Source organism: Medicago sativa, chromosome 7, assembly GCF_051527215.1.
Source record: "Medicago sativa cultivar Bolivia chromosome 7, Bolivia_mono, whole genome shotgun sequence".
NCBI classification, from domain to species: domain Eukaryota; kingdom Viridiplantae; phylum Streptophyta; class Magnoliopsida; order Fabales; family Fabaceae; genus Medicago; species Medicago sativa.
In genome coordinates, this window is record NC_140755.1 from 71,858,207 (window position 1) to 71,874,740 (window position 16,534).

Sequence of the window (16,534 nt, forward strand, 5' to 3'; positions counted from 1 at the left end):
ATTCAGGTATATATAACCAAGTTTACATGGAAATTATGGTAGCCGAAAAAAAAGTATAAAATAGAAAGCATCAAACATGATCATTGATATGCTCATAGTTTCTAGAACAAACGTGCAGCATCAAATAAGTGTAGAAAATATTTTCTTCAAAAAAAAAAGGCAAGAGGATATAGGAAAGAAATTGGTGCGATGCATTTTTTTAGATGGAATTTGTTAGGTTAAATAATTGCAAACCTAATAAAGCAAATGAGCGGGAAAAAATTAGGTTAAATTGCTGCAGACATAACAAAATTAATAAATAGGGAGACGTAACAAAATTAATAAATAAGGATAAGTGTAGAAAATATTTTTTTCAACAAAAAAAAATGGCTAGATTTTTGACCCGTGCTCCGCTCGGGTTTATTGTAAAGGGATTGACATACGAATAATAAAATGCAATATATAATAAGTAACGGTGAAAAAATAACACGTGATAATCCATAGTAGACAAAATAAAACACTTCATAAAATGTATTAAATCTGAAAATATTATAAAAGAAAATTCGGTAATCCTATCAATAATTCAGGTATATATAACCAAGTTTACATGGAAATTATGGTAGCCGAAAAAAAAGTATAAAATAGAAAGCATCAAACGTGATCATTGATATGCTCATAGTTTCTAGAACAAACGTGCAGCATCAAATAAGTGTAGAAAATATTTTCTTCAAAAAAAAAAAGGCAAGAGGATATAGGAAAGAAATTGGTGCGATGCATTTTTTTAGATGGAATTTGTTAGGTTATATAATTGCAAACCTAATAAAGCAAATGAGCGGGAAAAATTAGGTTAAATTGCTGCAGACGTAACAAAATTAATAAATAAGGATAAGTGTAGAAAATATTTTCTTCAACAAAAAAAAAGGCTAGATTTTTGACAAATGTATGAAATCTGAAAATATTATAAAAGAAAATTCGGTAATCCTATCAATAATTCAGGTATATATAACCAAGTTTACATGGAAATTATGGTAGCCGAAAAAAAAGTATAAAATAGAAAGCATCAAACATGATCATTGATATGCTCATAGTTTCTAGAACAAACGTGCAGCATCAAATAAGTGTAGAAAATATTTTCTTCAAAAAAAAAAAGGCAAGAGGATATAGGAAAGAAATTGGTGCGATGCATTTTTTTAGATGGAATTTGTTAGGTTAAATAATTGCAAACCTAATAAAGCAAATGAGCGGGAAAAAATTAGGTTAAATTGCTGCAGACGTAACAAAATTAATAAATAAGGATTTTTTATGTCACCTGTCACTTCCACATTCATTATCAGTATTTTTATTATTTTTTCTATTTTTTAAAAACCAATATTTTATTTAACATAAATATTTCAACAAACTTTTGAACTTATCCACTCAATATTTTCTTTAAATTTTTATTGAATTTTTAATATTTTTTGTAGCAGAAATATCTCAACAAACTACACATAATATTTTCAACAAAGTTTACATATATGATCTTATTTTATGATTAAAAGACTCCAATTTGTTTTTAGGAAAAGAAGCTTCAATTAGTTATTACTAATCTTTTAGCACTGTATCATTCAATTAGTTTTTATGTTTGAGGAAAAAAGGGTTCCATTAGTTTTTTTTATAATAAAAGAATCGATTAGTTATTATGTTATCTTTTAGCAACATATTTTAATGCAAATCTTAACTATAAATAAATAAATTTTCGTTAATTACATATTTACATATTTTGAGCACAAGTAGAAACCTCAAACCTTCTTTTCATCTAACATTTTTCCTTCTTCAGGTTTGCCAAACACCAATTTTATTATTTCTCATACATATACTTTGATATATATATATATATATATATATATATATATATATATATATATATATATATTTCAACCACTTTCTTTCCTTTCAATCGATTTTTCTCTCTCATACGCATGAGCCACGAAATAAACCCATGACTACATGTTTAAAGGGAGCCAAAACTCTTACCACTTGGACTAATTCATTATTGATTTGGTTACACTTTTTATTCTTGCATTGGACTTTCATCTCATCATTTATATTTATTTTTAAGATATTATTATAATTGTAAATTTAAATAAATTCAATCTAATATACTGACACGTGTATTCGTGCACACAAACTTATAAAACTTATTTAATATCTAACCCGGGCAACGCCGGGTCTCTAAACTAATATATATATATATATATATATATATATATATATATATATATATATATATATATATATCAATAGTATATATATAAAGTAAGGTTTTTTATGCCACGTGTCACTTCCACGTTTATTCTCAATATTTTTATTATATTTTCTATATTTTATTTGATATAAATATCTCAACAAACTTTTGATCTTATCCACTAAATATTTTATTTAATTTCAAATATTTTATGTAGCCAAAATATCTCAACAAACTATATATAATACTTTCAATACTATCCATTCATTTTTTTTCTTTTTTTTTTTTTTAGGAAAAAAGTTTCAATTAGTTACTATATAATCTGTTAACACCATATTATTCAATTAGTTTTTTCATTGAGGAAAAAAAGGATTCGGTTTGTGTTTTTTTTTTACTATAAATAAATGAGATTTTGTTAATCACCATAATCACATATTTTTAGCAGAAACTCAAACTCAAACCTTCTTTTGATCTAAACTTTTTCTTTCTTCAGGTTTGACAACACAAATATACTATTGTTTCTTCTACTTATGCTTAGATTTATATATATATATATATATATATATATATATATATATATATATATATATATATATATAAGATGGAACTAACACCTACGAGGAGTTTACTGATTTTTTTTTTCTTTTTCTTTCAGGTCCTTGAACTATTGTTTCTGGCATCCATTACAAACACCTACGAGTTTCAGGTCCTTGAACTAACACCTATACTATTATTTTTTCTTTCTTCAATTCAACAGTACCGCTCTTCTCCCCATCAATCAATCAATCAATAGTATATATATAAAGTAAGGTTTTTTATGCCACGAAACACTTTCCACGTTTATTCTCAATATTTTTATTATTTTTTCTATATTTTATTTGACATAAATATCTCAACAAACTTTTGATCTTACCCACTAAATATTTTATTTAATTTTATATTTAATTTCTAATATTTTATGAAGCCAAAATATCTCAACAAACTATATATAATACTTTCAATACTATCCATTAAATCTTCCATTTTTTCTTTTTTTAGGAAAAAAAGTTTCAATTAGTTACTATCTAATCTTTTAACACCATATTATTCAATTAGATTTTTCATTGAGGAAAAAAAGGCTTCGGTTTTTTTTTTTAACTATAAATAAATGAGATTTTGTTAATCACCATAATCACATATTTTGAGCAGAAACCGAAACTCAAACTTTCTTTTGATCTAAGCTTTTTCTTTCTTCAGGTTTGACAACACACATATACTATTGTTTCTTCTACTTATGCTTAGATTTTTCTTTTTATATATATTATATAAGATGGAACTAACACCTACGAGTGAGTTTACTTATTTTTTTTTTCTTTCAGTCTTTGAACTATTGTTTCTGGCATCCATTACAAACTCCTATGAGTTTCAGGTCTTTGAACTAACATCTATACTATTGTTTCTGTTTCAGGTCCTTGAACTAACACTTATACTATTGTTTTTTTTTCTTTTTGATTCAACAGTACCGCTCTTCTCTCTATTCTTATTCATAATTCATAATTGAGTTTGTGGCATCCATTCCTATTTTGTTTTATTATTATTATTATTATTATTATTATTATTATTATTATTATTATTATTATTATTATTATTATTATTATTATTATTATTATTATTTCACCAGTTCCGTAGTTTAGTAATAGGTATTTTTGCTTATGTTGATCTTTTATATTGTTGCCATTATAGCAATAGGTATTGGCATCCATTCATAATTGGTGCATGTCATTATAGCGGACACCGTGAATCCAATAGTCTATAGGAACGCACAGTCGTTTTTAAATTTTTGCAAGTCCGGATACTTAAAAATTATTTATTTTATTCTATATATGTTAATAATTTTACTAAATACAGTTAATTATATTTGTATGTGCATCTATAAATTTACGAGTATACAAAGTTATATGTCTAACCCGGGCAACGCCGGGTAAATATACTAGTCAATAGTATATATATAAAGTAAGGTTTTTTATGCCACGTGTCGCTTCCACGTTTATTCTCAATATTTTTATATTTTTTTCTATATTTTATTTAACATCTTATTTGACATAAAAATCTCAGCAAATTTTTGATCTTATCCACTAAATATTTTATTTAATTATATATTTAATTCATAATGTTTTGTGTAGCTAAAATATCTCAACAAACTATATATAATACTTTCAATACTATCCATTAAATCTTCCTTTATATTTTTCTTTCTTTTTTTCAGAAAAAGAAGTTTCTATTAGTTTTTTTCATTGAGGAAAAAAAGGCTTCGATTTGTTTTTTAAATTACATGTTTGGTCCCTTAACTTAATTTGAGGTAACAGTTTAGTCCTTTATCTATTTTTTTTTCCATTTTAATCCTTTATGTTTCAAAATATTAACAATGTTATTTATCCTTTTAACATAAAAAATTCAAAAGTTCTTAAAACTCATCAACAAATCAAGAACCCATTTCCCTATCAACCTTCTTCCTTAACTCCCCTCAACCCTCCTGTGATAGTCTAATTGAAGACTGGAGCAGATCTGGAGGTGTGTGAGGTCCTCCGTGTACAACAGCCTTGGTGTATTTTTTAGATTTAATGAGATTGTAAGATTTGCTTTTGAGATTTCCAGGCGGTTAAGCCGATTCGCTGCCGCATACATTAGTGATTGGCGTGAATGTACTAGAACCAAGAGTGAGTTGAGGTTGGAGAAGAAGATAGAGGAGATCATTTACTAAGAGATGTGAGTGAGATTGATGAACAGCAACAAGTCCACATGCTTTGTTGAACCAATGATAACTAAACAAAGCCAAATTGAATAAAGGAATGAGAAAGAATAGATATTCTCTTCCGTACATAAATTATTGCTGTTTTTTTTAATCAATGAATTAATAGATCAATAATAAATAGTGTGTAAATTATTTTCAATTTAATAAATGAGTGCAATAGCCTTTGGTTGTTGGGTTTACCGTGAATATGGCTTTTTGATGAATTTAAGTTTTCTGGGATGCTGGGTTTTCATGAAGATATGCATTTTGTATGAATTTCTGGGTTTGTTGATGAGTTTGAATTTTTTATTTTATTTTTTATGTTAAAAAGGATAACATTGTTAATATTTTGGAACATAAAGGACTAAAATGGGAAAAAAAATAGATAAAGGACAAAACTGTTACCTCAAATTAAGTTAAGGGACCAAACATGTAATTTTGCCTTTTTTTAACTATAAATAAAGGAGAATTTTTTAATCACGTAAACACATATTTTGAACAGAAACTGAAACTCAAACCTTCTTTTGATCTAAGCTTTTTCTTTCTTCAGGTTTGACAAACACATATACTATTGTTTCTTTTACTTATGCTTAGATTTTTATTTTTATATATAATATGAGAGGGAACTAACACCTACGAGTGAGTTTACCAATTGTTTTTTTTTTCTTTCAGGTCCTTAAACTAATGTTGCTGGCATCCATTACAAACACCTACGAGTTTCAAGTCCTTGAACTAACACATATACTATTGTTTCTGTTTCAAGTCCTTGAACTAACACCTATACTATTTTTTTTCCCTTTCGTTTCAACAGTAGCGTTTTAATATTATTAATCACCTATACTATTATCACCTATACTATTTTTTCAGGTCCTTTTCGTTTTAATATTATTAATCAGTAGCGTTTTGATTTTAATAATAATATTTCAAGACCTGAAATATTTTTATTTAATTTTATATTTAATTTTTAATATTTTATGTAACCAAAATGTCTCAACAAACTATATATAATATTTTCAATACTATCCATTAAATATTTCTTTTTTTACGAAAAGAAGTTTCAATTAGTTACTATCTCTTTTAGCACCATATTATTCAATTAGTTTTTTTCATTGAGGAAAAAAAGGCTTCGGTTTGTTTTTTTTTAACTATAAATAAAGGATAATTTTTTAATCACGTAATCACATATTTTGAGCAAAAACTGAAACTCAAACCTTCTTTTGATTTAAGCTTTTTCTTTCTTCAGGTTTGCAAACACCTATACTATTGTTTCTTTTACTTTTACTTATGCTTAGATTTTTATTTTTATATATAATATAAGAGGGAACTAACACCTACGAGTGAGTTTACTGATTGTTTTTTTTCCAGGTCCTTGAACTATTGTTGTTGGCATCCATTACAAATACCTACGAGTTTCAGGTGCTTGAACTAACACCTATACTATTGTTTTTGTTTCACGTCCTTGAACTAACACCTATACTATTTTTTCTTCTCTTTTCGATTCAACAGTAGCGTTTTAATATTATTAATCACCTATACTATTATCACATATACTATTTTTTTCAGGTCCTTTTCGTTTCAATATTATTAATCAGTAGCGTTTTGATTTTAATAATAATATTTCAGGTCCTAAAATAATATTATTTCACCAATAGCGTTTTAATATTATTAATCACCTATACTATCATTTTATGATAACACCTATACTATTATTTCAGGTCCTTATTTCTAAATCAATCAATAGTATCAATCAATAGTATATATATAAAGTAAGGTTTTTTATGCCACATGCCACTTCCACATTCATTCTCAATATTTCTATTATTTTTTCTATTTTTAAAAACCAATATTTTATTTAACATAAATATCTCAACAACATTTTGATCTTATCCACTCAATATTTTATTTATTTATTTTTTTTGAATTTCTAATATTTTATGTAGCAAAAATATCTCAACAAACTACACATAATACTTTCAACAAAGTTTACATATATGATCTTATTTTATGATTAAAAGACTTCAATTTGTTTATTTGTTTCAATTAGTTATTACTAATCTTTTAGCACTGTATCATTCAATTAGTTTTTATGTTTGAGGAAAAAAAGGGTTCGATTAGTTTTTATTTTTGATAAAAAAAAAGGTTCGATTAGTTATTATGTTATCTTTTAGCAGCATATTCTAATGCAAATGTTAATTATAAATAAATAAATTTTTGTTAATCACATATTTACATATTTTGAGCACAAGCAGAAACCCCAGACCTTCTTTTCATCTAACATTTTTCCTTTTTCAGGTTTGCCAAACACCAATTTTATTCCCTTTCAATCGATTTTTTTCTCTCATACACACGGGCCACGAAACAAACTCATGACCACATGTTTAAAGGGACCCAAAACTCTTACCACGTGGACTAATTCATTATTGATTTTGTTACACTTTTTATTCTTGCATTGGACATTCATCTCATCATTTATATATATTTTTAAGATATTATTATAATTGTAAATTTAAATAAATTCAATCTAATATACTTACATTTGTAGTCGTGCACACAAAGTTATAAAACTTACTACTCCCTCCGTCCCAATTTATCTGACCCAATTTAGTTTTTCACACAGATTAAGAAAAATGTATAAATAAAGGGGAAAGTGGAATATATTGTATTGAGAATGAAGAAAGTAGTATTAATTAGAGTTATATTGTATTGGGAATGATGAAAGTTGTATTGAAAATTGAAATGACTCTGTTATTTTGGGACACTTTTTTTTAGAAAATGGGTCAGATATTCCGGGACGGAGGTAGTATTTAATATCTAACCCGGGCAACGCCGGGTCTCTAAACTAGTATATATATAAGGTAAGGTTTTTAATGCCACGTGTCACTTCCACCTTTATTTGCAATATTTTTATTATTTTTTAAAACCAATATTTAATTTTCCTTAAATATCTCAACAAAATTTTGATCTTATCTATTAAATATTTTTCTTAACTTTTTATTGAATTCCTAATATTTTATGTAGCAGAAATATCTCAACAAATTGCATACTATACCCTTCATTCATATCCATTAATTTTTTTTTTTTTGCATACTATACCCTTCATTCATATCCATTAAATATTTCTTTTTTTTTTTTTAGAAAAGAAGCTTCAATTAGTTACCATGTAATCTTTCAACACCATATTATTCAATTAGTTTTTCACGAAAAAAATGTTTCAGTTAGTTATTATATTATCTTTTAACAACATATTCTAATAAAAATGTTAACTATAAATAAAGGAGTTTTTAAATTAAAAAATAAAAATAAAGGATTTTTTGTTAATCACATATTCACATATTTTGAACATAATCCGAAACACAAACATTCTTTTGATCTAACCTTTTTTCTTCTTCAGGTTTGGCAAACACCTATTCTTTGTTATTTCTTTTACTTATATTTTGATTTTTATATTATATATATATCAACCACCTTTTGTAAGTTCTCCATTTGCAGTTAAAAGAAGTAACACATACACCTTCTAACTGCAAATGGAGAACTTACAGAATACAAAAGTGGTGTCCAACCAACCAATTATACGCAGAGGATGGGAAAAACTCACGTGCACACTATCAGAAGAATATGCAAATCAACTTATTGACTATATGTCTGAAAATCCAGATGTACACATTATGTTGATATTGCAATTGGCTAAGTTTAAATTGTATAGAGGTATTTTTCTTAAGAAATTCTTACGTGTTTCAAATTAAAGTTTACTTCATATATTAAAGATTGTTTGAAAATGTTTATTTTTTATTTTTTATTTTGGAGTTTTAGAAAGAAAAAAAGGGAGTATCAAACACACCCTATAATAAGTCAAAACTAATAATTAATGATGTTGTTCGTGAAGTTCAATAACTTCATACCAGGTATTCACAAATTACTAATCAAACAAAAATATTAATTAAGAGATCCAATTATATATTATTTCATGTAACACAACAATTGTATAATTTTATTAATTTAATAACGAATATGAATTTATGTGAGTCCGAAAACTTAAAAAAGTTAATTTTATTCTATATGTGTTAATATTTTTACTAAATCCAGTTAATTTTATTTGTATGTGCATCTATAAATTTACGAGTATTTATAATATGGTGTACCATAACAATCCGTGATAAACTTTATTTGCATATATCATACATAGAATTTTTTGATCTTTCTTGAATATGTCTAACCCGGGCAACGCCGAGTAAATACACTAGTTTTTGTATAAATAAAGCACACATTCTTTTTATATAAAAAAAATTCTTTTATCAAATAAATACAATCTTTTTCTCTTTATTTATTTTTTGGAGGAATCCTTCTTTTTATTTAAAATGTCCTTAAATAATATTATATTTTTTTATTAAACTAAAATATATTTTATTCTTTTTATTATACTTTTTTTTTGTAATCATTCTTTTTATTATACTTGATTATAAATATACATTTTTACATGTGACGAATTATTTATAATTTTTTTTTGTATTATTGATGATTTTAAGTTTTTTTTTTTTGAAGAAAGATGATTTTAAGTTACTTGGAGTGCGTAGAGAATTAATTTAAGGCATTTAGTTCAATTTTTTGATAATTAACGTAATGTTTATTACAGCTTAAATTTTGTGTTTCTATCTTATAGTTTTAGTTTATTTTAGTGACCCACGTAAAAAAAATCACGACTCCGTCACCGTTTTATGTCAAGACACTAATAACACTTGACATGTTTTGTTGTTATGTCTTTGTTCCCTTCATGATTTGAAATGAATTTTTGCTATTGCATTGTACTTGCATTTTGGATTTCTCTCATTGTGTCTGTTCATAATTTTGGGTTTCACTAATTATGACGGAAGAACTTCTTTCTCTATATTTTTTTGTTTTTGAAGGAACTTCTTTCTCTATATTGTATTGTATTTTATTTGTTGTTTCATCTATAGACAATTGTTATTGTAAATGTATTAAATCAAACAATGTTATTTATTATTTTTAGTATAATTTAATTCATAGGTTCTTTTATATTTTCACCGCACCAAAATATAATGTCTGGATCCGCCCCTGGTCAGTCAATAGCTTTGAGAAGCCGAATATACTCAAGTCAAGTCGTGATTTTTACGGGAGACTCGGAGGGTTTGGTGAAACCATAATCTTTGAGGAGCAAATGACCTGTGAGTCAAGCAAGATTCTTTGTGGTTAAAATCATGACTTTAGTCTTTGACATGATATACTTATCTCCCTATAATTGAAGATTTAAGTGGATTGAGTCATTCAGGTCGATAAAGGCAAAATCTCTCTCTGAGGGGTGGATTGGACTAGCCATTGGTTGGATGGTGAACTAGTATAAATATAATGTCATTTCTCTTTCCTTACACTATTTATTTGGTTTGTCTTAGTTCTTTATGATTTAATTTCTACTTTTATCTAATCATTCTAGTTGAAGTTAAGTATTTTGATAACAATAAATAAATAAATAGTTTGGTTGTTGAAATGAATTAAAGGAAAAACCCTCTTCATGCTTAAATCATTTCTTTACATGAAGATTTTAAATATTCTTTCAACACTTTATTTACCATCTTCTTATCACAACAAATTTATCATATTACACTTTTTTTTATCTCCTTCTTTTTCAAGGTATATACACCTCTCTGTAGAGCTGTCAAATGGGATGTTGGCCTGATGGACCAACACGTATAAGGGGCAGGATAAGGTTGGCCCGATTGCTTAATGAGCTACAAAAAATGGGCCCTACACAAACATTAATGAAAATTGCTTTTTTGACTTCAATAACTTCCTAATAACACATGGAAGTTACTAATTTGTCCCCAGCGGTAATTAATTACCGTTGCGAAAAACTGGTGGTAGTTAACTACAGATGAGCCCCAAAGGTAGTTAACTAGCCCCAACGGTAGTTAAGTGTTTTTGCGATAAGGAATTAAACAAGAACAGAAGCATCGGTATAACCATTTTCCATAAACACAACACTACTCAACTATCTCTTCCAAATTTCTCCAAACTTCAATTGCATGAATTTGAGCCAAATCTCTTCGAGTAAATCACAAGTAAGTCATTTTCTTCCTATTTACATGCAATGTAGGTCGTTTAGGGTTTTATTATCCTTAATATTTAGCAAATTGTTAGTGTTAGGTTAGGTTAGAAAATTGCAAATTAAGTATGAATTTGATGTTATAATGTATGGTTGTTGCTGGCATTGTTGTTTAGAGTAGGTTTAGGTACAATGTAGTTGTTTTGATGCTGAATTAACATTAATTGTGCTAGTAATTTGGAATGCACTTAATGTGTTTGATGAAATACCTAAGTGAGATATTCTTATTTTTATTGTCATTTCTTTGCAAATATGTTAAATTGTATAATGTATATATTAGTGTTAATTAAATGCAATTCCTATTACGTTTGATCTCCTAACTCTCTTGTTAAAGTAGTTAGTAATATATATAAATATGTAAATCTTAATCTTATACTCCATTTAAAAAAGTTAGTAATATATATGGACAGAGAATCAATTTGAGTATATGGTAGATATGTGTTTGTTGAATAAGCAATGTTTGTGAAATTGAAAAGCAATGTCTGTGCTCCAAATATAAAGAAGAGAAGAAATGAGGGTCATGCATATGTTTTTTTATTTTGATTCTTTGCCTAAATACATTGTCCATTTATTTATGTTTTTTTATTGTGTTTTTGCACAGATATGTCTGGAGGAGGACGAGCAGCAACAGCGTATTAGAGAGGGTAGGATGCGCATGAAGGAAAATCGAATTACAGAATAAACAGCGGAATAAAAAAAAATTGATTTTCTTTCCTTGGATCATCGCAAATTTGACATGAATCAGTGATTCGATTGTTACCTTAAAGTGTGCAGTCTAGTATCTCGATCACAACTAAGCAAGACAAAGAGCCTCTAGCAAGTCCACACGAACGGTGCTCCTCCAAATCTCGGTGCTAGCCAAGGAATCAGAAGTTTCAGGGAATTAGGGTTTCTTAAAAACGTGTAACCAAGACTTTTGTACAAGGGTTTTATTTATAGAACTCCTGGTGTGCTTTGCAAGTCAGAAGTCACTATTGAGATTCTGTAAGCCCAATAACGAGTTTAGTCTTTTGCTAACTAATTAGTGTTATTTGCTAAATGCACCCATCATATAAGTTTTACTTATATTTCTCTTTTGACTGTTTATTGTGTGTGACCCCATATGTTCTAGTCATGTTGACAATAATATTAAATCTAATATTTAATATTATAAACAATGAACGGTATCTAGCAACACATCATTGCTACCCAAATGACAAGAATGTCAAGTGATCTGACGAAACCTTTTCCATGATAATATTCATGTGTATAATTACTCATTTGTCCTCATATCTATATTGATCACAAGACATAGATATTGTCATCCTTGTATAGATCAATATTTATATTTCTTGATCCCAAAATATATTGAACAACGAATAAGTCCAATATCTCATATTGACTTACCGAGATCACGCTACACGTGTCCACTCCATCTCCTAATCACACGCCGCATAACCCGGAGACGGTTTTGCCATGAGCGCGCCCATATAAGGGTGAACTTGCTTCGCCCTCAAGGTACACAACACTTTTCACAACACTTCTAAGACTTTTCTCTCAGTTCTATTACTGACTTGATCGTCAGAGTACTAGTGTGCCTGCAGGCACCTTTCGTCCCACCGCCGAAGACGCTTCGCCGCCGTACCGAAAGCCGTTACTGGTCATCGGAGCATCCTTCACAACCATTGCGACTCAACCGTTCTCACCGGACAAATCAATATTTATACAATTATCGAAAACAATTGAGATAAAAAAAAATGGTGAAAGAGTAAGAAGATAATGTGAATAATAAAAATTGTTCAAAAATTGTTTCAAAATGTTTATATAAATATCATTATTATTTGTACATAAAACGTATTATTTTTTTTGTGGTCGGGGTTCGAACCCCGGACCTTGCATATATTATTTATTAATTTTTTTTGAAAGATCATTTATTAATTTATTAACTATTGAAGAAATATTCTCACCGTCTAAATTAATTAATTTTGATTGAAATATATCAATTAATATTATATTTATTTGTTCTTATAAACTTAGCTCATTTGGTAAGCAATAATACGTTATTTAGCTTTAACGTGAAATTCACAAAAAAATAATTATATTCATTTGAAGCTGTGCAGTCATGTACCACGTGCTCCACTGCCTAGATTATTTAATTTATTTCTTCTGTAGAATTTTGGCCCCTTAACTTTGAAAACTACAATTTTGGCCCCCTAACTTTGAAAACTGCTGAGAAGGCGACACGTGTCCAAAAAAAGGGGCCATTTTGAAAAGATAAGGGGCCATAATCGCAACATTTTGAAAAGATAAGGGGTCAATAGACATATTTTCCTTAAGTTAGAGGGTTAAAAGAGCATATTTCCCTAAACATGGGGGACCAAAATTGTAGTTTTCATACTTAGGGGGCCAAAATCGCAACTTTTTGAAAGATAGGGGGCCAAAGTTGCACTTAGCCTAGAATTTTCATTGGGTTTGTCCCACTTGCGGTAGCAGACGACAACAGTACTCCACTGATTGATAAAGCAAAGAAAAAAAGTACTCCACTGATTGAATTGAATTATTATGTTATCTCTTCATATTCACACATCTAAAGAGTCAGTCCATATCCAAACATAGTTCCTCAATTCCTTAGTTTATTGCTCTTGAGCTGAAACAAAAAATACCATTGCTCATTGTCTTTCAGAATTAATCTCTTATATTTCTGCTTTATTATTTTGTCTTTCAGTTTTTTGCTATTTTCCCATTCCTATTGAAAAAAAAAAACCAAAACCAAGACCAAAGATTGAAGTTTCTTCAAGAAGTGGTTATACTTTAGAGGCAGGTCTTTCAAAAAAAAAAAGAAATACTTAGGCAGGTACGCATTTATTTGTTTTCCTTCACTTATAGATAGTAAAATTTTGCAATTTGTGATTGAAGTTTTTTTTTTTTTTTTTTTAATATTTTGTTGTTGTTGCTGTTCTTTGCAGATCATTTAACTTTTTTTCATTTCGAAGCCATCAGTCTTCATAATCCAGCAGGTAAGAGGTCCACTCCATGCTCTTCAAAAATTATCAATATAGGTCTAATAATAATATAATTAAATGTCATCCAGACCATTTGTCAAAATAAAATGTCATCAAGATTTAACTCAGTTGATAGAAATATCGCATAACATATATACATGAGTCGATGTTTGAATTTTGATTACTCCACTTATTCATTTTATGAGGCGAGTTTTTTTTTTTATTATAAAGAGGGCTAAAAACTCTATGATGTGAGTTTTTAGTCTCTAGATTATTTGATAAAAAAATATTATATTTAACTAAAAAAGGTATATATTTATAGTCTCTAGATTATGATAAAAAAATATTATATTTAACTAAAAAAAGTATATATTTGTAGTCTCTGGATTATTTGACAAAAATAAATAATATATTAAATTAATTTTTTTGGAAAGAAATATATTAAATTACTATTAGTTAGGATTTGTTTTCATATTAAATGTGTTGTGAGTTCATGTAAAATGAGTGAATTTTGGTTTTTCTTACCGTATTTTATATTAGAGAAATGATATTTTGACAACCACTTTTTGACAACTTTTGGACAACTTTCTCTCTCATACTCACATGATGTTGTTATCCTCTCTCTTCCTTTTTCTCTCTCCATTGTTTTTGACCAATAAGAAGTGAGAAAAACAAGGTTGTCAACAAAGTTGTCATCAAATGGATGTCAAAATATCATTACTCTTTATATTATTGGGTGACATGAATCAATAATTAAAGGTGTGTTAAAAAAGTATGTCTCTTGTATGGGTTGGGGTCCTCTCATTTTTTCTATGTATTATTATAGTTTTGACAGATTTTCAAGTGTGCTACTTCCCGGTCTTATTTTAATTGTCACTTTAGTATTTTTTTTTATATATCAAAATAATTGTTACTTTATAATATCAATGCAATATTTATTGTTCTTTTTCACTAATGCCATTATTTAATGAACTTCACTTCAGTTAACTTTTCTGCTAATTACAATTAATAATGATGTTTTATTAAACTAATTTTACAATTAAAATTAATTCAACTAATAATTTTCTTAAGAACTGTGTGCAACTCTAAAACGATGAAGAGAATATATACTAAAATATTGAACCCATGATCATGATATTGACAATCACAATCATTTGAACATACTATTTATTCACACATACTTTCTCGGGTCATTATTATAATCCACTATTATAAGTAAGAAACATTTTATTAAATTTATTGGATAATTAATATAGACCAGATATATCAATTATTCAATTAATTTAATTTTTTTATAATATTTATTATAATAGTAATAAGAGTGTGTAAGTCCCTGAATGCAGAAAAATTGCAAAACAGTCCTGAATGTAGACTTTGTTGGTCAATTTCAGGGACTAAAGTGACTAACAAAGTCTACATTCAGGGACTAAATTGATGAACGGAGTCTGCATTCAGAGACTAAATTGACTAACATAGTCTACATTCAGAGACTATTTTGCAATTTATATGTATTCAGGGACTAAAGTGACGACTCCTTTCTTATTCAGAGACTAAAGTGACTAATCCCCCTAACTATATTTGTGGGAGTATATCACGTGTAGAGTACAATTAATTTGCTCACCAACTAACTCAATTAATTTTCCCTAAAAAAAATATATTTCTTCTTTTAGGTTTCTTAACATGTGTCCTAAGGGCACAAGTTAACACTACCCCAAAAAATCACTCAATTAATTTATGGGTCATGTTAACTTGTGCCCTAAGGGCACATGTTAAGGAACCCAACAAGAGCAATTTTGTATTGGAAAACATATTATTTTAACTTTTTAGAAGTTGACTGCACGACTTTTAATATATATATTTCTATAATAAATTCCTTAACATGTGCCCTTGAGGGCACAAATTAACATTTGTCTTAATTTATAATATTTATGTTCAAAAGCTAAATCTTAAAACTCCTCTAAAAAAGAGCTTTGCTCACTATCTTTTAGATTTGACTCTTGAGTTTTGTGGGACAATGTGGGATCTAAATTGTTGGTAGATTCTTCCTAAATTTTTTAACGTCAGTTGGCAAAAAAAACTCACATTAACAGTTTTAATAGTGCTGCATGTCCAAACCTGAGTTCGAACTCTAGACTTTTTCTATTTTACTTACCTTATTTAGTATCTTTGACCACTGTAGATATCCCAAGGTATCCCTACGACTTTGACCATCTGGGTTCGCTATGAAACTTATTCTCGAGTCGGCAACAATTCATCTACCTTTTTTCTTTGTTTGAGGGTTTGGCCACCTCTCAAACACAATTCTTTTGCTTCATATTGCCAACTTTCCACCATGATGTTTGCCAAGCCTCACGAAATGTTCAAAAAAACTCGAGTTTTATTCTTGAATTGAACAATTCTTAATCATGTTTTACTTCCTTCCAACCTAACTCCTAATTATAAAGGTTAATTTTCCCTAAAAATCG

At 27.9% G+C, this 16,534-nt stretch overlaps 1 long non-coding RNA gene across 1 annotated transcript; it reads left to right on the plus strand.

Annotated features, from left to right (window-relative positions):
- The first annotated feature begins 13,644 nt into the window (after positions 1–13,644).
- Positions 13,645–14,267, plus strand: LOC146908180 (uncharacterized). The gene is made up of 3 exons (XR_015019415.1): positions 13,645–13,854; positions 13,885–13,921; positions 14,034–14,267. It is a non-coding gene; the product is annotated as an uncharacterized LOC146908180 (long non-coding RNA).
- The last annotated feature ends 2,267 nt before the right edge of the window (positions 14,268–16,534 follow it).